The 27,269-nt window shown below is 34.6% G+C and overlaps 1 protein-coding gene across 1 annotated transcript in view; it reads right to left on the minus strand.

Moving 5' to 3' along the window:
* The window catches only part of LOC110379298 (uncharacterized), a 113,715-nt gene extending 86,727 nt beyond the window's left edge, over positions 1-26,988 (minus strand). The window contains exon 1 of the mRNA XM_049850363.2: positions 26,714-26,988. The gene's annotated coding sequence lies outside the window, so the exon portion shown is untranslated. The remainder of the gene's footprint in view (positions 1-26,713) is intronic.
* Between the last annotated feature and the right edge of the window lie 281 nt (positions 26,989-27,269).

Below are 27,269 nucleotides of genomic sequence, written 5' to 3' on the forward strand. Positions count from 1 at the left end.
CAGATTTCTTTTGGTCTTCGTTTTCTCATATGATTGGACTAGATTATGATGATAAAAATAAATAGATAATTAAACTTTTATATCTCAAGCTTAAAGCACTAATTCTGTTAATGTATATACCTACGGTTTAATAGTGTAACTGTGAAAACATAGAGTAAATATATTTTTTCGTTGTACATGAAAATTTTAATATATTTATTCAAAACTAGCTGATAACGCGAACTTCGTATCGTTCAAACCTTCCCTGGGCCTCTACAAATATTTTAAAACCAAAATCAGCTCAATCGGCCTAGCCGTTCTCGAGTTTTAATCAGACTATTACTGACTTTTATTTATATATGTAGATAGATAGAATCGTGTTGAATTTAGTGAACATCAAAGCCTAAAGATATTATTAAATGTTATTTATTCATCCAAATTTTTCAAAATCCGCATTTTCTGAAAGTAGAAGTATTGACATTGTAAGACAACCTCTTCACACACCCACACACACATCCAAGTGAGTAATATAACGCCCATATATTCACCTTCTATGGGAGTATAGGTGTGAAGTAAATTCTCAGGGGATCGTATCAAATTCCTTGCAAGAGAAGGCAAGGTAAAAGCCAGTATGAATAAATGACGCTGCAAGACTACGTGCCGTAATATGGGATTATGAAGTTTTAGTGCTTGAGAAGTAGTTAGGTGTTATTATATTCTGGTAAGTTAGGACTAGTTGGTGGGTATTTACATATGTATGGGTGTGGCTTTGGTTTCGTAGGTATAGTGGTTCGCTGGACATTACGTAGTGGGTCTGATTCGTGGAGTCGATATAAAAGAGTCGTTATTTGGAGGAAGGACGTATTTTGAAGGAAGCTTTTTTAAACTTCATTACTTTAAAGTAAAATATCCTCAACATTTAGAAACAAATGTATATAAAATAAATACATGAACCTCCTTTAGTTCTCGAAGGAGTGGAATGTGAACTGAAATCGAATGCCTCCAAATTGATGAAAAGTTACAAACTTCCAAGGTTGTCTTGAGGTTATACTTCCCGCATTCGGATAAAAAACTAACTCATGTCCTTTCTCAGGCTTGACTAAACTCTCAGGTACACCTTTCATTAAAATCGATTTTAGAAAGTCGCACAAATAGACAGAATACTTTTGCATTTATAAAAAGTAAGGTTTTTAAAAACGACTAAAGCCCAAGACTGCTTAAAATATTCTGAAAATAAAATCTTCACGAAACAATTCCGAACAGTTTTTTATTTTATTATTTCCTATCTTGTTTTCGAACTGAACAGACAAATCTTGATATCACAAGAATCCATTTGAAAACACTTCATGCGATTTCTAAGTATCTATTTCACAATCTTCCAAGCCTTGTTTAGACGTATCTCTTCTACTGAGTGAACTTGGGCCAGTAACTCGCCTAAACTGTAAACTTGGGACCGTCTACATTTCACATTATTATCTCTGTCTTGTAAAACTTTGTTTGAACTCTGATTTTAGTTTAATAGAATAGGATTTTATTGCTTTATAATTTTATAGAGAAAGTTTCGGTTTGTGGGTTTATTTTTATGTGACTGTGATACGAGTAAATAGAATTTTATTTTATTTTTGTTGTTTATAGCCTACTATTTGAGATAAATATTTTTGTTTACCTAAATGGCATAGGATAATGTAAGTTTATTTTATATTTGTCTATGTTATTTTTACTCGTATTTTAATAGATTTAAAATATTTTGTAGAAAACATCACACACATTTTTTTTTTTTATATGAGTCACATTCGTTCACATCCAATTTAATATTAATCAGAACGACTTCTCTGTTCGAAATTCAAATTCACCCAAAACCAACCAGCTTTACAACGACATTTATATTTCAATACATTGCAAACAAGTTCCTACTACTCGCCTATTAACTATACTAACTAGCTAACTACCTATATGTAAACACTCCTTAGATCCCAGACGCAAGTCACGAGTGTTATCAGGAAGCACCCACGCCACTCGCCCGTCCAAGATTTTAAAGTCCGCTACGGACTCAAATAGTGGAATTTTTTAACGAACTAGATAGTTCAAAATATGTATATAGCTAGTTTTGTGAATTTCTTGTACTGGTAACTGGTTAACTGGTAGTGTTATCTTGTTACCCGAATCTTCATACTTACTGTTTTATTGTCTTAACCAGCTTTCGTACGCGGTTTCACTCGGGTCCCGAGGGAATTACTTTCTGCACATATCCTACGTGTTTTTTTTTTGTTATATAAGTTACTACTTTCTGCCAAGAAATATATTTTGATGGGATTATACGGCAGTATTCATTTAATAATTACTTCCGCATATAGTTTAGTATCAATACATGGACCGTTTGCCTTCTGTTAAACAATCTATCTACCAGGTAACAAACATACCTACTCATCATTTAAATTTAAATCTTATTACACTATCACTAAAGTCCTGATTTGGTTAAAAAGAAGACAAAAAAGCACCCGTAACAGTGCAGTTTTTATGACCCATTTCGCGAGCAATGTAATCAGTATTCTTTGCAGTCCGCGTTAGTCTAAAGTCGTGTTGAAGTCGACTATAATGAAGCAACGAAATGTAAATAAATGGCACTGTTAGTAGATTATATTATTCTGTTTAACTTATTTTATATTAATAAGGTCACCAAGATATTTACTTATAGAATATTAGCTTTTCCATACAGTTTTACATAAACATAGCCCATGTTCATCACAGAACGTGTAGCTTCCTAACAGTGAAAAAAATATTCAAATCGGTTCAGTAGTTCTAGAGCCTTTATGGTGCCAACAAATTAACAAAATAAGATTTCCTATATTTTCCTTTAATAAAACGACCAAATAAATACTTGTGTACTAGCTCTATCTTTACATCTCTCAACCCCCAATTTCTCAGTCAACATTAAATGGGTTTCAATCTAATTAAAGATTTGCTCCATAATATTAGCTTATGTAATTGCAAAGGTTTAGTTACACTGGCCTCATCTTGACCTCGATTCTTCCTCACCAAAGAGTATAATTGGATTACCCAGTTTGGCGGATTTTCAGTTTCACTTCGAGATTAGAATCGTGTTCGATAAATGGCGATGAAGTTTCCAATCATGTTAGACCTAGTAGCGGCGGGTAAGCAATCTCTTCTCACTTATGGCTGCCTGGTACTTTTAGTTACATGATTCGTACGTATATGTGCTATTAGATTTTCAATATATCGAAAATGTGTTCAATATAAATAGGTTGTAATTGTCTTAGAATTTTCTAGAATAAGGGTTTTTTACGATTTACAAGATGTTTGGTTTCACATCAATCATTAGAGATGAGATACTTAACTATTGGGCCTAGCTTGACATTTTTACTGTAGGTATTTATCTATTATTTATATCTCGTTGAACATTTTGGTAGAAAGGGCTGAGTTTTCAATCACCAGTTAACTTCTATCTGAAATAAAAATATAGTTGTTAGATCTATTTTCTATACATACAAAAGCTATAAATACGTCAAACATACCTATTCTTCAGATACAAGTTATTATCGGGCCCAAAATCAACTGAAAATCACTTCACTTCACCAATACAAAATTTATCATTTCCTCAACAAACAGCGAACATTCAAAAATGAAAATCACAATATATGAAAGTGTTCTGAAACTACAACAAACGAATGTCGTTAGTGCATTAGGAAGGCCTGCTATATTCAGAGCCACGCACGATCCCCATTTGGTTGGCGGCCATATTTGAAATATGCCCGCGAAACGACTCATCGTTTTTGAGAGTGTAGCTTTCGAAAAAAATGTTGGTATTTCTAATATACTCGTAGTTTGGTTTTAGAGAGTAACTGGGAATGGCGAAATAAACTTTTTAGATTTTGTGTTTTGAGTCCTGTATTTTATTTTATTTCTGATTTTGTAAAAATAACTGATAATGTTGAAACAACTAACTTCAAAAACATTGCAAAACGGAATCCAACCTACAGAAACCCTTGCGGACCAATCCATCGTTTAAAAATTATACTTCCTACTTCACTGTTCTGTATTTTTCAAACATCGACCTTTGACCTACATAGTACCTATAGCATTTTCAATATCTGTAACCGGCTGTCATTGATCAACCTTGGCAGTCGTTAAGGGTAGTCAAAAGCCAGTTAGTCTGACACCAGTCTAACCAAGGGGTATTGAGTTGCCCGGGTAACTGGGTTGAGGGGGTCATATAGGGCAGTCGTTTCTTGTAAAGCACTGGTACTCAGCTATATCCGGTTGGACTGGAAGCCGACCCCAACATACTTGGGAAAAAGGCTTGGAGAATGATGAATATCTGTTAACTTTCAAACAATGCAGCTTTTTTCTCTTGCAACATATTACGTAACCCATAATAGCAGTAGTTAATCAACCCCAAATAAATATCAGCCTCTTTCTAACAAGACAAGAAACAAGAAAAAAAGGCGTAATAGAGGCTTGCTCCTACATTTCTTGCTCCACTTTTTCTTGAACTAAAAAAATGACCTTCTTTTTATTCGATTTGTCTTGTCTCAATCTAGAAATTGTACTGTGGAGGCTGTCAAGCGGAATTTATCTTGTTACGAGTTTTTGCCGTAATGTACTCAAAAACGATGATTCGGAGTTAGGGAGAGTAATTTTTGTAGATTTGTGTTTCTATTTTTATATATTACCTCCATATTTTGAAAGAGATGATTGCAAGCGAAAAATAACTTGGGAACAACGCAGATGAAGAAGAGAAACTCCTACAAATGATCTTAAAAACTTTTGTAGGAAAACCGTTCGTTTATAAGTTTATGAAATATTGTCATAAGGCCAGGTTTACCTACTGATCTTCAAACAATTCACCCTTGTATCACATATCTAATTTACATAAGTCTTTATGTAATGTCACTCCAGAAGCATACATCCAGAAAAGCTAGGATTTTTCCAGCAAACAGATTAAATTACTAACCCTACACAGATTAGCTAAAAAGGACAAGAAAAAATCACATCCCTTCTTCCATTGAAATGAGAACTTCATTACACCGCCCACACACGTCTAATCAAACCGAATAAAAGAAAACTCCCTTCCCCAAACTCTAATTAGCTCCGACTAAATTAAACTTTAGCTATTCTTTTTAGTACTAAACTGGTAGGCAGTTGACGATCGTCCAACTATCGCAATGTGGTCTCTGCATAGAGAACAAAAGACTATCGGAGATGTCATGACCGCAAAATCTCGTAAGAAAGTAGCGTGCTAAAATGCATTTGTCCAATCTGACCGTTTACATAACGTGTTAGAGTTCCTACTAAAATGTCAATAGCGAAAGTATGTTTGTATATGGTTTAACCGAAAACAGTCAAATAGCTCGGAATAATTCTGTTACTATCGAATAAGAAAGTAGCGTACTAAAATGCATGTGCTTTGTAGATAAAGATGGTTACTGGCTCCGTCCTTACTCCTCTTCGATGGATCCTTTGTTTTCAAAAGAAAATCATCAGTCAATCTACATCAATCTGTGACAGATTGTTTGGATTCAACAAGAAACTGGAACTCCTCCTTGATACAACTACTACTTGATGTAACTGATCACGCCTCCCGTATGTTACTTCTTGGCCTACAAGACAGCATATCTTCCTTAAAGCATCTCCGCTATCTTTTCTTCCTCCGCGGGTCTCTCGGTCTACGTGAGGTAATTGACCTCAGTAATGACTACTAAACTTGAAGCACGTTTGAATTTGTTATGTTTTGTTAGCCAGTACGGAAACTGGGTTTTGGATAGTTTTTTTAGTAAAACATTGGGTTTTTGGTTTTTATTTGGTAACAGAATAACTCCACTTATAACAACACGAAAGCTTGTAAAAAATATAGATGTATGTTTTGTTTGTAACTCTTTGGCTAAACTAAACCTGACTATAATATGCCTCATACTTTTGTTCATGTGTGAGAAGTAGTATTACATTGAAGGCAGATAAAACTTGAATACGGCTGACAATATTGAGACAGATCCGAACCAACAGGAAGAAAAAGAAAAATACCCTTTATCTATGTTGTCCTAAACGTCCCGAAAACAGTGTAGCGATACTTCACAATACCATCCACAGTAACAAATAGCAGCGAACATTCACAAATCGCCTCTTTTGTTACCTAATTCCAAGCTTATGTCCGCTACGCAGCTGTGTCCAATTTATTGCTTAACCTTTCTTCCTTTACGGATAGAATTGAAGACAATAAATTATACTTCAAACCCAAATAAGGGCAGTAAGTTACGATCCACACAAATACCGGGCTAATGGACGATCAGTCTAGATAGATTGGATGGCTGCGAAAAACAACATGGCGGACACGTGGACAGGTATCGGTGAAGTTCAAATTGGACCTTTTGTGATAATGGGGTGTTGAATATTTTGTGATCGTCATAAAATTCAGTAATGAAGAGAGAGGTAGACAATTTTTGGTACTAGCGTTACCTTGGACTTACTTTAATAATAGTACGAATGAGTGAATAAAGAAATTCTCGCTGAGTCTCGAAAGAGCCACATAGGTATTCAAAAAGAAATAGCTACCCACAGCACACAATACATTAATCAAAGTTATGCTAAATTCATTGTACATTTGTAGACAAAAATATCACATTCATACTCCTCGGGCTCATTTCCGAAATAAGCTTTAACTCAGCAATCAAATACGGGTATAGATTTTGACACTTGATTGACACTGTAGCTTCCAATATTCTTTAACTACCATCCATCAAAGCTCTTCTCGCCCTAAAAAAGTGAACCTAAAAATACCTGCGCAATTTTCGAATGGATGTTTTTTGCTTTGGCAATTTAAACGGTATAAAATCTAAAACATATGACATGAAAAAAGGCCATTGCTGTTATGCTGGTTTTTAGCTAATATTTTTATCGATGTCATAAAAAAACATTGGTCGTCACCTGCAGCTGGTTAGACTGAAAGCCGACTCCAACATACTTGAGAAAAGGCTGGGAAGATGAATCGACAATAAATTTGAACAACTTAAATGACCTCTGCTCGAGCAATAATAAAATTAGAAAAACAACAACATTAAATCTACCTATCAACTCTTTTAATCATAATAAAACGCTAAGCAATAAAAAAAACTAGGTATTTCTCAATACCTGAACCGTTCTAAGGAAACCATTTGACTTTGTACCAAATTGATTTTACAATCAAGATTTACGCAAAGCCCTAAAAGCCTGATAAGAGCCGATTGCCGATCATAATTCACGTATTTACTTCTAAAAAGGAATATAATATGCGTAAATAGGGACCAAATATCGGAACCCAAGAATTTATTTGGTTGCCCTTTTGGTCCTTTGGTACAAAATGGAGGTAGTTGTTTTACATTTAGATTTAGATAGATTGTTCGGTAATGGAAAGTTATAGATATTTATCAGGTTATAGAGTAAATAGCCCTGTATTCATTTGTTTCAATAAAACTTTCTTTTTAGTTTTGTTGACTAATGTAGGTTAGAAAATGCAGGCATAAGTTTGACTTTTCAACATCCAAGTACATATTTTGATGTATCAAAACTGTAAGAAGCCGTTATAGATATTTGACCTGCTTCTATACTTCTAGCCATATTGTCTTTGAGACAATCTATTGCATTCACTTTTGTAACAGTTTGTAACAGCCTTTTTATCGTCCCACTGCTGGGCACAGGCCTCCTCTCACACAGAGAAGGATTGAGCAATAATCACCACGCTTGCTCAATGCGGGTTGGTGATTTCAGACTTTATAGTCCAGGTTTCCTCAAGATGTTTTCCTTCACCTTTTTATCAGCCATTGGTGTCTAAGATATACTTAGAAAGTACATACAAACTTAGAAAAGTTGCATTGGTACTTGCCTGACCTGGAATCGAACCCACGCCCTCATACTCGAGAGGTTGGTTCTTTACCCACTTCACTCACTTCACTTAAGACTTTTATTTTTACTTTTTTTAACATTATTAGCTCTAATGAAAAAGAGCGTCCCACGTCGTCAGACAGACAAACAAATGTACATTTTATATGAGGAAATGGCCAATAGTTGTGTGACCATGCGACATTGCCCAACACTTAGTAGACGCCTTTGAATAATCACCGGTTTATCTACACGTCTTTGTCCTGTCTAGGTTACCTCAGACGTGAAAATTTAGCTAAAAATACGTATATGAAAAATATATTTGGTTTGCTGTTGTTGGTTAACATAAATTTATCTGCTTTCAAAATTAAAAGATACTTTAGCTTATTTCACCCAATTGCAAGTCACCTCGGAGCTTTGTAACTTTGCAGCATCGTCTAAAAATATCAAACTAATACTTTATTTGAATCCAATCAGATCGTATGTATAGTATAACGGGATATAGTTACAACTAAAATGTCAATAACGAAAGTATGTTTGTTCATGGTTTTACCGAAAACAGTTTAATCGCACGGAATAATTTTATTGCTATCGGGAAAATTTCCGTTCCAATATACGTATATGTTCATGCAAATACGCAAACCATTATGTACTTTGTGTTAGTATACATATGTACTAGTTTTGTTTAAATATTTTTCCCATTGAGTTACTTACTTAGTTTAATTAAACCTTATAATAGAACAATTTAGAATAAATATAATATAGTCAAACTATGTATAGTTGTTTAGACTGGCTCTTTCCTTATTATAGTCAATACTATGAGATCATTTAATTTTATTCGAGACATTTATTGTCATCTAACTTGATAATACGAGTCAGTAATAAAAAATAAGCTTGACTGATATTCCCTTAAGCCAAAGAGCCAATTGTGTGTAAATAGGCAAAAAGAAAATCAGAGGTTAAAAAACTGAATTAATCCAATATAAAAATTCACCGAATTTGATTCAATATTTCCAATTTTCAAATAGAACTATAACCAACTAACAAAATAAAACTGTAATAAAAAACTAAAACTATTTTATAGTTGTATTTACACAACAGCAACTAAAAAACGTACCTATATTGCAAAAAGTTATACCATAGTAAAACCATGCTCAAACAAAATGCTGAATATTTTTTATGGAGTCCATAAGGCGCTAAATCAATTCGAATTGAAGAAACAAATGGCACTCAATTATAAGCAGCACTAAATTAAGATTGAACATTTCCAGTTAAACAAAAGGAAAATGGGCTCAATCATCCTCCAATGCTGCAGTAAAAACACAATTGGAATGAAGAAATAACCCATTCAATCAGAGGTGCTCTGAACCACATTTATCAGCCCCCGTTCAAATTTGAGCACATCAATCGTACTCGCTCCACTAATGGAAAAACGCCAGTGATTTGAGTCTGTTTGTTGATTTAATTCTATAAAATGGAGATTAAAATTGTCAGATTGGGAAAAGTCAACGATATCGTATTGCTGGACTGGAGCATTCGTAATCCCTTCAGCTTCAGGCACTAGCATTCATCATTTTGAGTGCGACACATTTTTTAACATAACTGTTTTAAAATAAGTGAGCTGTATATCATGGACAATATCTCTTTGGATTATTTCGAGTTTTGACTTATAGTTGGCAGTAGGCCGAAGGATAGCAATAACGATTTAATTTGATATATGCTTTATGAACATGACTTTACTTGCCAAGAATTGTACTGAGCTAATAGCTACAGGTTCAGTCTAGGCTCAAAGTGAGATAGATAATGTAATTTGCAGAATTTGATTTATATTATCTACGAGACATGATATTATTAAAAGTTTTCTTAATGGATTCGATTTGCATTACATTGATATGCAAATTGGATACCTACTTATAGCTTAACACACTAAATATACGCACAAAACCTTAACAGAATCAAATTTATTATCATAAAGCACTTGAATTAAGAAACCTAACTCTTGTATAGGAAATGGTCTTACTTTGGTACTAAAATAACTTACTCGACGAAAATAACTCCACTATAATTCTCTATCAAACAAATTCAATAAATACAAAACCTTATTCTGCTAGCTAATAACTCAAACATCTAAACCCAGAAGCAAAAAACCCTCTGCAAAAACCCCTTTACTAGTACAATTTTAAATTTGTCTTTCTTTACAATTTAGCCTTCATAAACACCCAGTTGTTAGCCACAGCCCGCAATTGTCTTTGAGCATCCTTTGTGATAAAAGTGGCGTGGATTGTACTCTGTGACAATTTCAACGTTTGTGAACCTACCTATAGAAAAGACGATGTTACAGAATGTAATGTTGAACTATTTGTGGATACTGAAAAGAGTGGTGATGAAAGTGTATATTATATAGTTGCTGAAAATGTCAGAGATGATGGTTTTTGGAGACCAATAAATGAATGACTTTTAGGAAGTCGTGATTTTGATTTTGGAAGTAAATTTTTTGGTATTACAAGTCCCAAAGCAGTCAATCATCAGTTGCAATGCGGCAAAGGTGTACTTTGACAAGGTAGGATAATTGATTCAAATGATACATTTGAGGAATTACAAAACCACATTGTTAGTAGTAACATTGTCCCAAAATAAAGTATCATTACGGACGTTAATGAAAAATTTAATTGCGATGAATAAAGTCTGTGAAAGATGCGGCCCATTTTCACAAATAGAGTTACGCAACTCATCAACGCTGAACGTTGTATTAAGAGCTGAGGCCTAAAAGGCATAAATACTGTATCATACGGCTTTAATATGATTGTGAGAATTTTCGAAATGAATCCGGATAATTACTCCGTTAGTAATGTGGTTAGAAATTCCTTTAATATTTTTGACGGTACAAAATTTTGCTTTTAATGTTATGGAAATGAGCATAAAGATTTTGAGGAAAGTATTGCAAAGCTCATTATTTAAAAAAAAAATGAATAAACAGAGTGGTTTACTTTTAAATAGATATTACCTAATGATGCAAATTTTCCAGGAAGTTGCACGAAAAAAATTAGACAAGATTATAAGGGACCCGACCCTTCACTCACTGATGACACTCCGAGTAAATGAAAAATAGATTTGGACGATTTCACCCGAAGAAAAAGCGACACCAATAAAAAACGCGTCATAAAATATCCGTCGAACCCTAAAAAATCCTTTACCTTTACATCTCCACAAAAAAGGTTGTTCGTATGTCTTTTCCCTCTTCTCCGTTCATAATATTCAGGCAAAAACTGTCAGTATTAGGTTCCCCCTCACGTTCCACCGTTCTTGTGTGGACGACGCTTAAATAACGCATCGATAGGTAGCCGTGGCACAATCGTAACTGAGCTTTCTCTCCCCGAAAATTCGTAAACCGTTTTTGTTCTGCCTCAAGCGAAGTAGATTTTGTATGATGATTTTTGCCGAAATTATCTCAGGATTAGGATTGGAGACGGGGATTATTGAAAAGCTGAAAAAGTGGATTAAATTAACATCAGAATATTTCAGTCACTTAAAATATAAGCTTTTATTTTTGCTCGCAAAATGTAAATGAGCAACATTTCGAATTGAAATCAGAGAAAGTAATGGAATGAGAAAAAATGAAACAAAAACCGTTGCTGTAGATTAAAATCAAGAATTCAAAAGAATCAATTACAAAGAGCAATCTAAACGCTAGAAATTGCATCATGTATACAATTTTAGAAACACAAACGTAACTTTTTCTGAGGCAGATAAAAGGCCTTTGTTACCTAAGGCGTAACTCGCCGAGTCAGGACAAAAGTAATTACAAATGTTAGTTCGTAGCAGCCGTTCATTAATATGCTAATACTGTAGCGGAGGCACCATCGAACTCCGAATTGGCGCAAAAGAACTCTGCAGCGCAAAAAATGGGAGTTGAATTTTAAAAAGGGGAACCCGCTGTAGCTTATTTTGATGCTGAAACTGAGTAGGGTTAATTAATTTGCGCTTTTATTTGCCTCCGTTGATTGTATTTCTGTTTTGCCTGCTAAGACATTTTTTTTATTCAGTACTTCTCCAGTATTTGGCCAGGTTGCGGCTTCAATTACGAGATTGCATTTTTTGATATTTTTTGCTTGGAATGATGAGGTAGGCAAACAGATGAAAATAAATGCACTCAGCTCGTTCTGATCTGAACAGAAAGGGCTTTTGATGGTAGCGTTTTTGAATTTGCAGATGCGCTTTATGCGGATTTTAGTGAGAGGATTCAGATTAAGCATGTGAATTACTAGAACGCACTGCCATGGAATATAAACGGATTAATGTACCATTGTATTTATACTTGATTTCGATATTAGAGAACAAACTACCGGGTTTGGTCCTCAGCTACAAGTACCTGCAAAGGATGAACATTGAATACCCAACGATATTACAACAGCCTAAACCAACCGTGGTTTATTTAAACTAACTACAGCTTACAGACCCTTGCCCAAAACGATAAAGATTGCTTTTTAAATGTTTCCAAAACCTTATTTCTGAACGCAGTACGGTCTGTGGTCGTTATATCGACTGTGAAGACATAACCACAGTATAAAGCTTTTGTATACTAATGGAGCAGACGTTAAAATGTAGCCAACGTGTGCCAATGTGCCCAGAATTCATAATGATACTACATTTTTCGCTCAACGTATAGCAACTAAGTGTAGGAATAAGGATGGGACCACGTTCCCAATTACCGATAAGCGTCCCTAATAACTTCTATCGACACTAAAACATCGCTTTTTATTAAAATGCATAAAAATCCGTTATCATAAATTGTAATCTGCATGCTTTAGAGAAAAATGTGGAATAATATTATACTTACATGGTCGTAATTTATTTTATATGCTTCCTAGCAGATTTAAGGGGGATGAAAAATCTGCGTATTATTAAATTAATATGGGGTACCATCCGGTGTCAGATATGATGGAAGCGCTTACAAGTATATTACAGGGTACATAGCCTTTGAACCTAAAGTCTGATAAAATATATCTATTGGATTTTTTGCTGATAGTATGAAAAAGTTCCTTTGAAAATATGGTGCGTAAAACTTTTTTTATCATCTTTGTACCTTAAATCACTAATAGTTACGAAAGCCAATTTTGTAGTAGATATAAATCACTGTAGTTATATTGTAAAACTTAGTGATATAAAAGTAAAAATAAATAATAAAATCTTTGTTTAATTAAAGCCAACACAACACGGGTAAAATTTTACAAGTCAATATTGGTTTACCAAACAGCAGAGGGAAGGAACAACGCTTGCAAACTTTTCATTTTACCCTCCTTTGGCAAAGTTTGCTATAGCTTTATTTTGAGCTAAATTGATACTAACACAGTAAAAAATGCAGGTGGAGGAGCGCTTTTGTTGAAATAAAATAGATTAAAGCTAAGTTTATGACACGATTGAAGTATCCAATTACTTTTTGTAGAATTTGAACAGATTGAAATACTTGAACTATTTTTTTCAGCCAGTATCTGAAACCCAGTGCATTTCTTTAGCTATTTCGCGTGGTTGCATCCGCGGAACTTTTTCCCGTACCTGGATAAAATATTGTCGAAGTCCCTTTGGAATAGTGCAGCTTTCTAATGGTGAAAGAATTTTTCTATTTGGATCCGTAGTGTTAAACAAACAAAACGTTTTTTCCCCTTAATTAAACTACTTTCATATTTTCATTTTCAGTTTCATCTAGTTTCTCGCAGTTTTTATTCGTTGAGCCAGAACCTACGAATATTTGATTATAGCGACTGTCACCTTTTTCTTCTTGGCCATTTTTGCAAAAAAAGCGAATCTCCATGCACTAACCAGGCAATATGCAAGTTGATTGAATGATAATGCTTTTGAAACTCACAAAGGCTGGCCTTTTTACGTCCAATTTATTTTTTATTACCGTAATTTCAACTTAAGTGAAAATGAAAGAGATGTTTAATCAAATGATTTTATAAAAAGCTCTGTTGAAGTTTATTATGTAGGATTTGATCTTTGACCAGAATTAATTTTATTGTCGGGTCAGGTCGTATTGTGTGACGATAAAAAGATTGAGTTACCAGTGTACCATGACTTTTGTATCTACCCTTATTTCATACTACTTAAACTTTACTTAACTTTATGTGTTAGGTATGTAGATCTTCAGTCACAGCATTTCACTGACGTGTGGCAGAGACAGAATGATGTTTGAGCTGTCTTTAATTGAGTGGAGTTTCAGTATTTGACTGTTACTCCCTACATAATTATGTCTATCTGAATCACATGAATGGTATCACTGTAGGACTACGAGATATACGAATATATGTATTGATGATCAGCAATTCAACAAATGAAACTGTCAATTTAGTATCTAGTTCCGATTTTAAATTGAGACAATGCTAAATCCAGATTACGAACAAAAGAAGATCACGAAATATTTTCCCCAGCCCTAACACTGAAACAAAAAGATCTTTTATTCAAATCAGTATACTTTGAAACCTCCAAAAAGCTATCTAGTCTACAGCCCTTATCTTTCGTCGAAGTTTCTTCATTAGGAAAACACTAAAGGACTGTTGGATGCAAAGTTTTGATCCGGTATAATTATACCGTTTACACAGTGCGTGAGGGGTAAGCTACTATAATTTGCGAGTTGTCACAAACAATTTTAGTTTAAAGTAACTGAGTAACTGTCTACTGAAGTGTTGAGTAATCATGATTAATTAAACGATTATACGTGAAACCCTTCGCCTCATTTAGTTTGGGAAGTTCAAAACATTTGTTAAATCTCGGAGCGTTATTAATGATGTCTTTGTAGATAATGTAAACACGTTTATGTATACTTGAGAGCAATGAAATTAGGTCAATTTGATTTATCCATGGTTGGGAAGCTTGATCGTTTTGGATGGGTGACCATGATGCACATTATTTTCCGGATGTTTCATTATGGTTGGTTATGTTATATTGTAAGCCGATATGGTATAGCTACGATAGAAAATACTGATAGACCTTGGCTATAGTCAAAGGAGAATATCATCCTCCGAGCCTTTTTCCCAACTATGTTGGGGTCGGCTTCCAGTCTAACCGGATTCAGCTGAGTACCAGTGCTTTACAAGAAGCGACTGCCTATCTGACCTCCTCAAGCCAGTTACCCGGGCAACCCGATACTCCTTGGTTAGACTGGTGTCAGATTTACTGGCTTCTGATTACCCGTAAAGACTGCCAAGGATGTTCAATGACAGCCGGGACCTACAGTTTAACGTGCCATCCGAAACACACTCATTGGTGTCTAAGATATACTTAGAAAGTAAATCAAAGGAGAATAGGCGGGACATAAATGAAGTACGCACAAGATACACTCAAGACAGGTGCACTCATTATTCCATTATTACAATAAAAAATACTGCTTTTTATAATTATTTAATCTTTCATAAAATATAAAGCAAGTTCGTCAAAAATTAAAATATTGATAGGTAAATTATATTACGAATTAAAATTCATGAGAATATCATTCCACCTCAGTCGGTTACCCGTAAATTTATAATTTTGCATATTTTTACATGCTGTTATCTTGTTTTAAGTGTAAATTTTTATTTAATAGCTCTTTTCTGATTAATTTTATAGTTACACGTTAACATGATGTTGAATTTCATGATGCTATAATTATTTAGCTGTTTTCTTCAAAGAAGGGGTTTAGATAATTTTTTTAGGGACTCATCAGGATTTGAGATAAGCGAGTTCAAACTAACAAACAAATCATCAACATACATATGTACAGTCCAAAACAATAATTTACAGCTTTTGACAAGACACAGTTAATTAATTAAAAAAATATATTTCTGTACTTCTATAACAAACCTCTAAAACCACAGATCTATAAATTTCTCCTCTCAAAATATTTCACATAGGTAATCGTTTATCAGGAACCGATATCTGCTAGAAGCCGCACACCGCATCGGCCAGTAATAGAATACTCCACAATACTTAGAACTAGGATCTCAGCTTTGTAGAGCCAACACGATATGTACGTGATACTAATATTTATCTGAGTATTAGAAGCTCAACTATAACACTTCTGGATTTATCGTTTTGTTGACGAAAATCTCTGAAGACGACTGTAAGTATGAAAATAGTATGTTTTTATTACAGACTAACCTCTTTTCATAAGGATGAATTATGGACCTAGGCCTTCCTCATAAATCCTACAATCTATTTTTATACGACTCTATGGAAATTCGTTCGATTGGCTCAGAGGTTATTGACCTGACAGTTAGACAGGTGTTTAATTTTTAATATGTACTGATTATAATTGTTTCCGTTATATCAACGTACCAACAAATATCGGGTTGCCCGGGTAACTGGGTTCAGGGGGACAGATAGGCAGTCGCTTCTACTAAAGCACTGATACTCAGCTGAATCCGGTTAGACTGGAAGCCGACCCCAACATGATTGGGAAAAAAGGCTCGGAGGATGATGATCGCCTTTTCTAAACCGTAGCCTCGTTTCTCTTGCAAAATATTATATTTAACACAACAAACCCACCATTCCAAACCCTGCCCAAGCCTCACAATTTTGTCTAAAACTATCCATATTTACCTTTACTACTAAAAACCAAAATCTATCAAAAACATTTTCGATTAACAACAGGTCACTCATACACCAGCATATTGCGCCGTCCAATCACAAGCCCCCTCTCAAATCAAAGTGACATTTCTACAAACATAGGTATCATATATAAAACATGTAGGTATAACATTACGACACGGAGGAAGGAAAGATGATCGGAGGTGCCATAAGACAAGGTCAGGCGCCTCCTTGTAGGTCAAGTAACTTAAAGTAGGCGTGATCAGTTACTAGAACTAACGAGGCGTTCGGGTTACTTGTCTTGTCAAATCACGAATACGTATATCAAAGATTGGTCTTTATTGATTGATGATTTGGTTTTGGTCAGATAGGCAGTCGCTTCTTGTAAAGCACTGGTACTCAGCTGAAACCGGTTAGACTGGAAGCCGACCCCAACATGATTGGGAAAAAGGCTCGGAGGAGGGGAGGAGGGGGATTTGGTTTTGAAAATAATGTGTGGGTTCAGGTGTGAGGACGGAGCTACCTCGTCCCCCGAACAGCCGCATTTAAGCGCGGTACCTGCTTAAGAGATTTTGAGTTATGATATCTCTGCTAGGATTTTGTTCTCTTGTTTTTCGTGATATACGCAGACGTGACATATTCATCCAAGTGGAACAACAAACAGAAATATTCGCGGTTCGTTACATACTTGTTTAGAGAAAAAAAGTCTGTCTGCTTCATCTAACTTTCGAGACTTAGGGTGATATTACAACAAAAAAATATTATATTTAACTAGATATCGCTGGTGTTGGTGGTTTCTGAGGAGAATATTTCCAGCACTTCAATAAAAAGTAGTTTTATCAAAATCCAAATGGGAAATTGTGAGATGTGATCAGCTGGCTATTTACGAAATACACTACTATATAACCTGCAGATACTCAACCACATTATATTTCCTTATTCAGTATCTACCTAAAACGCAGCTGAAAAAAATGCGAATAATAAAAAATAACCCAAAAATATTTCCACAAAATATTACTTCTTCCCACGCATACAGTTAAACACAAAAGATATCCAAAATGCGTTTGCAAAGCTCAAAGCTTACAAAAGGAACGCCATGACAATTCATTTCTGCTTCAGCAAAAATATAAAATTCTCGAAGAAAGTCTTACATTAATATCCTTACTGTACCTAAAAAGAAGACTGTGTTTGTTCATTTATTTTGCTTTCACAGTAAAACCAGTCAACTGCAAATGAATGTGACTACAATACTAAGAAAGAATTGAATTGAGTTTTCACATGGTGATTTAAAATCACAATATTGTCTGAAACCAATCAGCATTGAGCAAGCGTGGTGATTAACGCTCAATCCTTCTCCGTGTGAGAGAAGGCCTGTGCCCAGCAGTGGGACGGTAAAAAGGCTGATGATGATGATGTTTCAATACATGGGCGAAACCGCATAAAACTGTTTCTTTGTACAAAACTTATGATAACACTAAAACAAGGAAAATATATTCTGTTACATTGCAAGTTGAACAATATTGAAGTATTCTGAGGAAGTTTGAAATGTACACTTTGCGTAACTGGTGAGTATACGGTGCGGTGTTCTTTACACGTTCTTGCCGTTTGTAGGGAACAGTTTTGTAATCGTGTTAATATAACATGATTCTTATAAGCCGAGCATAATCTCGAACAAATCAAGGAAAAATCACACTGAGGATTCATAAGAGATACATTATTATTTTCCCTTCGTAAAGCAGTTTTCAAGACAGTTGAAGATATTTTTTGTGTCTAGTACAGATTTTTATTATTCTTAAAAAAATAAAAAAGTCGGTCTCTTATAATTTTTAAGAATAATAACATATATGTATATTTTTTTATATTAAAAAGATTCTAAAAATACAAGCTCTGTTTTATAAAACGGTTTATATTTTTGACAGTAACTTCGTCTGGACGTCCATTTCTTATGCCGATAGCACCTCATGAATATGAAGAAGTGTGTGCATTATCAAAATCTATCTTCAGTTCCAAACTGAATGTATTCTATTTGTTCAATAATAAACAATGTGCTCAATACAATATTTATGAGAGAATAATATATTTGAAAAATTCGTTTTGTTGCTAAAATTTTGCTGAGTGAGCACATTTGTAATTTACGACTGTTAAGGTTGTTTGTGTCAATTTAAAACATAATTCAAATATATTTTTATTTTTTTGGAATCTAATGGCAAAGATTATTCAGTTTCAGTATCTGTTACATGTGGTTTTGTTGTTGTTTTTTATTTCAAAATGACGTATCATTGCTTTGTTTGTTTTCTTTCTTGTATGCGTTAATCTCAGGGATTACAAGAGAGATTTGAAATTTTATCCGGGTGCATAGAGTAGTTGCCCCGAGACTCGGGTGAAATCGCTAGTGGAAGCTAGTTTGTAATACATTGTAAAGCTACTAAACCCTAAGCTCAAAATTATTATTAAGTACTTCGTAACTGACCCGGATTCGCTGCTCCCCAGTGTAATCTCGAACAAGAAAAAACAAACACAGACGTAAAAATGTGACCAAAACTAGAAATGCTAAAAAACCAACGTCCACGCTCGCCTAAATAATGTTGTAATATTTAAAACGCTTTTAGGACTTCGCCATAAAGACTGAAGTCAGATAAAATGTTAGTTTACGAACCGGCGGACTATCCATTTTATTTATACCTATGTGGTTTACAAAAAGTTTGCGCCGATACCGGCTTGTTTACGTAATAACATTTTTGGCGGAATTAGTTTTGCGTAGCGTTGATAAAATCAACATTTTTGTTTAGGCAAATATGTGTAAATAAATGTTTGTTCGTATACACAGAGTGTCACAGGGTATTATAAGTACTTAATATCTTTGCTAATACTAAAATGTGACAGTAATTCTGACTGTCTATATCGCTTTCACACCAAAACTACAGAAATGATTTGAAGACTCAGATAGTCTAAATTCTAAGAAAGGACTTGGCCCGCTTTTTATCTCATTGATTAATCTTAAAAATATAAAATAGAAGAAAAAAAATTGATTCCAATGTTAATATTATATTATTTGACTACTTTATCCAGGTATTAAATCTAACCATGTTTAACATAAACATGTTTACCCCAAAATAATATGACAAAATAACTGTAACAGCCTGTTAAATATTTACCCAACCATCCAAAAAGGTTACCTCACAAAACATTTACAAATGTAACCATACAATAGCCGTGATAGATCCCCATAGCGTCTTCAAAAGAAACCTTAACGTATCTTTTTGAAAAAGCAATCATTCAACGAGAAAGTACTTGCTAAAAAAATATTGCTTACAATTCTGAACGTTTTCTCTGAATTGGACGTATGGGAAAGAAACATAATATCTATTGTGGGGCGCCCATCGTTTGTGGGGAAGGTAGGATTTTAATTAGAAATTATATACCTGAGACATATATACGAAAATGTCTACCTACTTCTTTTGCAAAGTATCAATAATTTTGATTGTTAAAATAATGTTTTTTTGGAATAAGTTAATACAAGAGCCTTTTAATTATTATTATTATACTTACACTTTTTTCAATGCATTTAATTTTTACATTTTTTTTATTGCTGTAATATGTTTTTTACTGCTATTTTACAGAAAATCTGTATATATTATTTGCTTTGTTAAAGTCCACCAAAAAAACCCTCATACATCACAATTAATCTACAAAAAAAAAACTGCCACATCAAGTACCGTCCAAAAATAGGGGCCAAGTTTTACTGAACCAAAAAACGGGACAAAATAAAAACAATACAGCCTAACTGACCGTTCAGGACTATCCGCTATCGAGGGAAAACTACGTCCCACTACACGAACGACTACTCGACATCTAGTCGCCTTTATTTATGGCGTACTCTCACACAAAGCGTGGGGTATATGCCATGGTGCAATTGAGACAGAAGTATAACAATCTAATACTGATATTATAAAGAAGGATTTTTTTTCTGTTATGTTGGATCCCGAAGGCTTCTTTTACCATTAGGAAATAACACTATCCTCGCGTGAAATGGGTTAGGTTAGGTTGGGATTTTTAATCCAGGTACAGCAAGAAGCACATACATATTAACGTGGGTGAAACTGCTGACATTATTGTAATATCATTTAAAAAAAAAAATCTTCTAATATGAAATCAACTAAGTATCAGTCTTTGGTTGAATTCCATAAAAAGGGACAGCTAACACATCTGCCGATGTGTTTTTCAATGTTGAGAATAATACCTTGTATTTTTAGTTGTAATAAAGAATTTATTCATAGATACAACAATTAGGATGAGGTATAAATTGAACTTCTGTAGGAAATTATTTGCTGAAAAATCCTAAAGTAGAAAACACGATGCAAATTATCTGATTAGTGAATAAATATTTAGTACACTGACGAATTTAGCTAATACACCAAATATATTCGAATGCAAATCAGTCATGCGTTAACTATATCATGTGCAGAACTGTCAAAGGCTGAAATTCAGTTCCTGGAACTCATTTGGGTTCTAAATAACAGTTAGGCATTATATAGTGGATGGTTTAGAACCAGCTATAAACTAGAGAAGCATTTTAGTCAAGGTATTTTGAACAATAATGCAAGTCTATAACAGCTTTTTTTCGAAAGACGTCAAAAACCATCAAATGACCCCTCCCGCTGTGGGTTAGCAGCGGTGAGGGAGTGCCAGACTCTTACTGACTAAAAACCGTCGTGTTCCGTCGTAGGCCTTTTATGTACCAGGGCCGCGGTAACTCTTTCGAACAGTCCCGCAGCTCCGGCAGACCTTGGCCCTGTTGGGCCCCACTGAAGTCTAAAACAGCTTGTTTTATTAAGTTGCTTTCTGTATAAAATGGTCCTTCTGTCTTATTTGTGGTTGTGTCCAGAAAAACTGTTTTCATACAACCCCCTGTATTACTTGTCGTATAAAAATGTACGGCCGAAATAAATAGGAAACGTATTTATTATACGTAGGTAAGCATATTGGTTAACACAAAAGTATGGTATATTATTATTTTTATATGTCTCCGTACATATTCAGTTAATGTGTAAGTCTAGACTTCGGTATATGCATTTGCATAATTCCATTTGCAAATGCATAATTTATCACGCTTTTTTAAGTGTAATAACTTAATTTTATATTCTCTTAAAAGTGAAATATTGTGAGTTTTATGCTTTAATTTAATATTATGTTTTAACTAAAATTAAGCCATTCCTCTACACTATGGAACTCTGGAAAAGCAAAAACTGAACATAATATAAGTCATATAATATTTTTTTTTTTTTTTTTTTTTAATCCTTTACACATTATTTATAAGACATACATTTGATTTATGTACATATTTACATGACGTAAAAAAAAAGCCTTATTTATACATATATACAACTAAAAAATGGCATCAAAAAACTCCTCATCGCTGCCCACCGGGAGTGTACCCAAGAGGCTGGCAGCATTGCCACGTTGGATGGCAATGCTTAATTTTTGACCAAAATAAAAACCAGCCTTTGGGTCACTTGAAGTGTCAGCAAGTCGCTTTGCCAGATCTTTAAAAAGCAGATGAGCACTTGGACCCCACGGCCCGAGGGTTTCAACCCCAAACGGCTCAAAGGTATAGTTACCAACCAGGGTGCTATATTTGCGCCGTTTGAGGTTCTCTGCAGCCGCAGCAGCGGAACCAGCACATCGCGCCGAGCTAGGAAGGTGAGATGGTGCGAGAGTATCGACACAAGTCGCGTCCCATACTAAAGACCTACCCATCTTCCACGGGAACAACGACATACCGTCTGGTCTCTTGCCATCGTCGCGTGCCAGACCACTGGGTTCTAATATGGCTGGAACGCCTACGGCAACAAGAGCGCGACGGATTATGTCATTGATATTCGCATGCCGTGCAAATCGTCCGCGCGCGGCTGCACGACAAGCCGTGGTGTCCAAGGCTGCTGACAGCTTCACCACAGTGGCAGCGGTGAGGAGAGCAGCACGGAGCACCCAAACGCAAGCAAACAGCAAGCCGGAAAGTGGTGTCGTCAAACAATGTGCCTATGTTTGACGACGGAAGTGCCAGAAGCCATAAACCCGACTCCCATTCGCCCACAGCCAGAAGGCGCGCTCGCTCTGCAGAAGAAATTGACGTATTTAGCAGATTATTCCGTATAACTCTGCAGAGCGGCTCATCCCACTGTCTCTGGGAGGACGGGTTGACGGGTGGATCAGTATTCGGGCAGGTGATTTTCCAAGCCTCTACAGCCTCAGTCAGACATGGTACCTCGCAATTGGCCAGTGTGATAGGAAGAATTTTCCTGGTCAATTGCTCAGTACCATGGACGGAGGATATAAAGGCCGGTAGACTAATACTTGAAATTTGGCGGAAAAAAAAAAAAAAAAAAAAAATATAATATTTACACCTTCAGCTTCACATAGTACGTATATAGTGTATATTACACGGTTAGCTCTATTATCGGTTATTGTTTAATTAGAAGTAATTTTGTAAACACTCAACAAGCAAACAAATTGACGCATTTATAAACTACTAATCCTTTTCTGCGATTTCTCTAAGAATATTATCTAGGATAAAAATAACTCCATTCTAATCTATAATGATCGCTTCCGTCTGTCTTCTTTCTGTCATCTGTACTTTTAAGTTAAAAACGTAACAAATAATCCAACATTTTCCGTATATTTTTTATTGTTACTAGTTTTGAGTTAAGTAATAAATCACTTTGTTCCTGTAGCCAATTTTGGATTTCATTAACATTCTTCCACCACCTTTTCCTTATTATTGGTTCGACGGTCAAACGTAACCAATATCTTGATAATTTCCTACGTAACGTCCACACAGCAATTATTGGTTCATTAATATTTCCATTAATCGGAATTATTAACCAATACATCTTTATCAGAGTCCATTTATCGGATGATTTATTTGACTTAATCAAATAAAACGTTATTTTAAGTAACGTCCCTAAGGGAAATTATATAATAAATGGGAATAATAATGATTTATAGTAGTCCCTGTTGGTCAATTATTATAATAATACAAATAGAACAAAGCTTTATGTAATTTGCTATTAATTTATTCATTAATTGTGTTAGTATTGCGAACGTAATTTTATCAAACGTAAAGGACCAAAAGCAGTAGTTATTTGGGCTTAACATCCGACTATATGAAATTGGTCCTTTTGCCAACATAAACTTTATATATGTACTACTTTTTAATACATTTACTGGGGTCAGAGTCCTTTAGATGTTTATTCCTATATAATATTTTATATCATCATCATCAACCTTTTAATCGTCCCACTACTGGGCGTCTCACATGGAGAAGTATTGAGCGTTAATCACTACGCTTGCTCAATTCGGGTTGGTGATTTCAGACTTTTTAATCCAGGTTTCTTCGAAATATTTTTCTTAACCTTATGTACCTAATTGTTAGTGAAAAACACCTAACAGGTAAAAAGAGTTCATATTATTTTCTCCTTTATTCTAAAAATGGTAGAAAAACATATTTGTCATGTCAAGCTGTCACGCGACGCAACTTGTTACCCGACTGAGAGAGAATGAAATTATTTGGTAGTCACACGAGCATTTGTTATTTATTACAAACCTTATATTTTTATGTGATTATAATGGCTATTATAATCATTATATTCTGTCATCATTTTGTAATTAAACTGTCTATAGATTTGGTATTTATTATAAACTAAATCTTGGTCGCGATTTAACCGACATTCGGGGAGCATCATTTTCCATTACCGCGTGTCAAGTAGCTGATTAATTTAAATCCCTTAACTGACTGACTAATATGTACTGATGTTTTATCTTTTCGAGTTCAATTGAAGTTCTAAGCATGTTCCTTCTATTTTATTTCTAGTAGCTGTTCAATAAAAAACAAGTATAAAACACGACTTTCCTGTTCTCATTTTATTAAATCGTCAATCGACACCGCTAGTGCTTTGTCGACAACTGACATCATGTCGACAGTCGACAGTCGACAAAGAGTGCTTCAGTTATTTTCGAATCGAACGTGAACATCTCATTTTAATTAAGCACATCACTTTGATTGAAGGTTATCGTGTTTGCCTGAAAATTATTATCATGTTTGCTAAAGGTTTATAGTGTTAATGTTATTGGATACTTGCAGATTTATCTGAGTAGATATTAAAATTAAATATGACACTAATATTATAACGGCGAAAGCACGTATGTCTGTCTGTATGTTTAACCGGCTTCCACACCAAAACTACTGGACCTATTCATATAGATATACAAGTAGGCTAATGCCTAACAAAGATCTTATGAAGAATAGTTTACTTTTTACCCAAGTGCTGGAAGTAGATGACTCGGAACTCGAGTGTAACCGGGTGGAAGCCAAATTATAATGTTAAGTTACACACTAAGCGATATCACAATGCTTGTTTAACTACTAATTGAAACTGCACAAACAATTAATATAATTCAATTAATATGCATGAAATACTATAATGTTATTAATTGTCTAACTAATCGTGTTAATTGGATGCCTATTCACACCTTAATTACTGGGGTTCTAGTTACAAACTGTCCCATTTCTAGAGGTACAGAGTCAAAGCTGTATTGTCGGATTGAAACTGTATATTTATCCTAAATGTTATCCTGTTACTTTATTTAAGAGATTGTTTTTTAATAGCATAATAATAGCATAATAGCATAATACAAATAAAGAGAACGAAACCCATGTAATAATGCATAATAATTATTACATCGTTAATACTTTGTTACAGGTACTTAATGTCCAATAAAATATACCACACTTTACTTCCATGATATAGGTATTATTTAATTCTTCGTACCTACTTTGATTGCCTCACTATTCGTCAAAATAAAAGTAAAATATCATCATCCTCCGAGCCATTTTCCCAACTATGTTGGGGTCGACTTCCAGTCTAACCGGATGTAGCTGAGTATAAAAGTAAAACAATATAACAAAACTATACTCACTCAAAATAACCCAGACTCTCAATATAACAAAAAATAAAATAATCTCAATAAATCAAAAAACACTAAAAATTATTATCATCTCCATCAGTCCATATTATGTACTTTAAGACGAAGGTTTCCCTCTTGGTAAGACGTTACGCTCAATATTCAGTACTTCCCTAAAAAAATCTTCTTTACAAAATATAAATATTACCTCAGTTAATTGGGAGCTTACCAATGAACTCGTAAGACACAATAACAATAACGTTAAGTGCTCGTTAGGCTGTTAGGTCAACAGTGGACAGATTGTTAAGTCTCGGTGTAAATTGTGATCAAGTTATCATCTGCCTAGCCTTTTCCCAAAATATGTTGGAGTTGGCTTTCGGTCTAACTGGATGCAGCTGAGTATCAGTGTTTTACGTGCAGTAACTGCTTATCTGACGTCAGCCAAATACCCGGGCAACTCGATACCCCTTGGCAAGACTGGTTATTGTGGGCTAGTTCAAATAAGAGCCGGGACCCACGAATTTAACGTGCCAAATCACGTTATGCAAGATCATCACCCATCCACGGACCAGCCGCACCAAGCGTTGCTTAACCCATGATCAATCGACCCGTGAGCACGACCTCCTCACTATTAAAGGACTGTTCTATTTAAGTCCAAATAACCTACAAGTCTAGTGTAAATAACTGGAACTTTTTCGTTCAGTTTAGACTTTAGACTTCATTGATATTTAAAATAATTTAAAAGATACCTATTATTAATTTCTTTATCATAAAGCATCTACTTATTTTTTATGGTATCTGCATAATTTAAGTTTAGGCGAAAATACATATGAGTTATGTGAGTTATATATTTTCTTTACAATGCGCATTTCTAACACACGGAAAATCTCCAGCGTTTTCCGTATTTTTGTAACAGTTTGTCAAATCTACAATATTATGTTATGCTTTATAAAACCTATGTGGGTTGAACCCTTGTCTTCATAAAGCTTGGTAAAGGTCCCGGGTATTTCCTTTGCGGATGATAAAAATGTGACACAATATTAACTCAAGGTCATTTTCTACAATATGAAGAGAAAAATTTACTACATTAGTATTTTTGTAAGCATCACAAATATATTTTTTTATTTTCTTTTCGCGGAAAACCTTAGATACATTTTATTTTATTTTATTAAAAATAAACAATTTTGCAATTTTTTATTTTATCTTGAGTACATATTTTAGTTAAAAAAATCATTCACTGTTCTATTCAATTAACAACAACGATTGCGATAAATTAGAAAATACTGCGCAACACCCGTACACTCTTTGGTTTTTGTCATAAAAAAAAATTAAAAACTCAACTTACCATAATCACAAACCAACACAATTCACAAAAAAACTCACAATGTCCACCACGACACATAAAAAAATTTAAATTCCATGATCAAAAACGTCAAGTTAATAGAAACACGTTTACCAATACAATTTCTATGTAAATCGTTCTGTTTCTCAATCACACCGCCGTAAATCCAATTAATAAGCTCACGTTTATTCGTCAATTATCGGAATCGGTCCTTTGATTCGGCCGCTGAAGGAACGCGTCCTCACCGTTCGGCCGCTAAGCGTCGACTGAAAACGAAAATGCGTTCGTCTACATTCTCCGAACCATTCTAGCTGAGCGCAGCATACCACTGCCGTGTGCACTGCTGCATATTTTTGAATTTGGAACCGCGGAAGAATTTTTGGTCCTCAGTCTTTTAATATGAACTCTTTTGATACCGCTCGACAATAGACAACTTTTGTTCGCAATAACAAGATTATTTCTGCGTTTTATGAAGGATGTGTATTATGTATGTATTGTCACGTTTTTCCTTACACAGTACGGCTTCAATCCCTTTTATTAGTAGTTCATTTGTATCGTA

The sequence above is a fragment of the Helicoverpa armigera genome, chromosome 24 (assembly GCF_030705265.1).
Source record: "Helicoverpa armigera isolate CAAS_96S chromosome 24, ASM3070526v1, whole genome shotgun sequence".
Lineage (NCBI taxonomy): Eukaryota > Metazoa > Arthropoda > Insecta > Lepidoptera > Noctuidae > Helicoverpa > Helicoverpa armigera.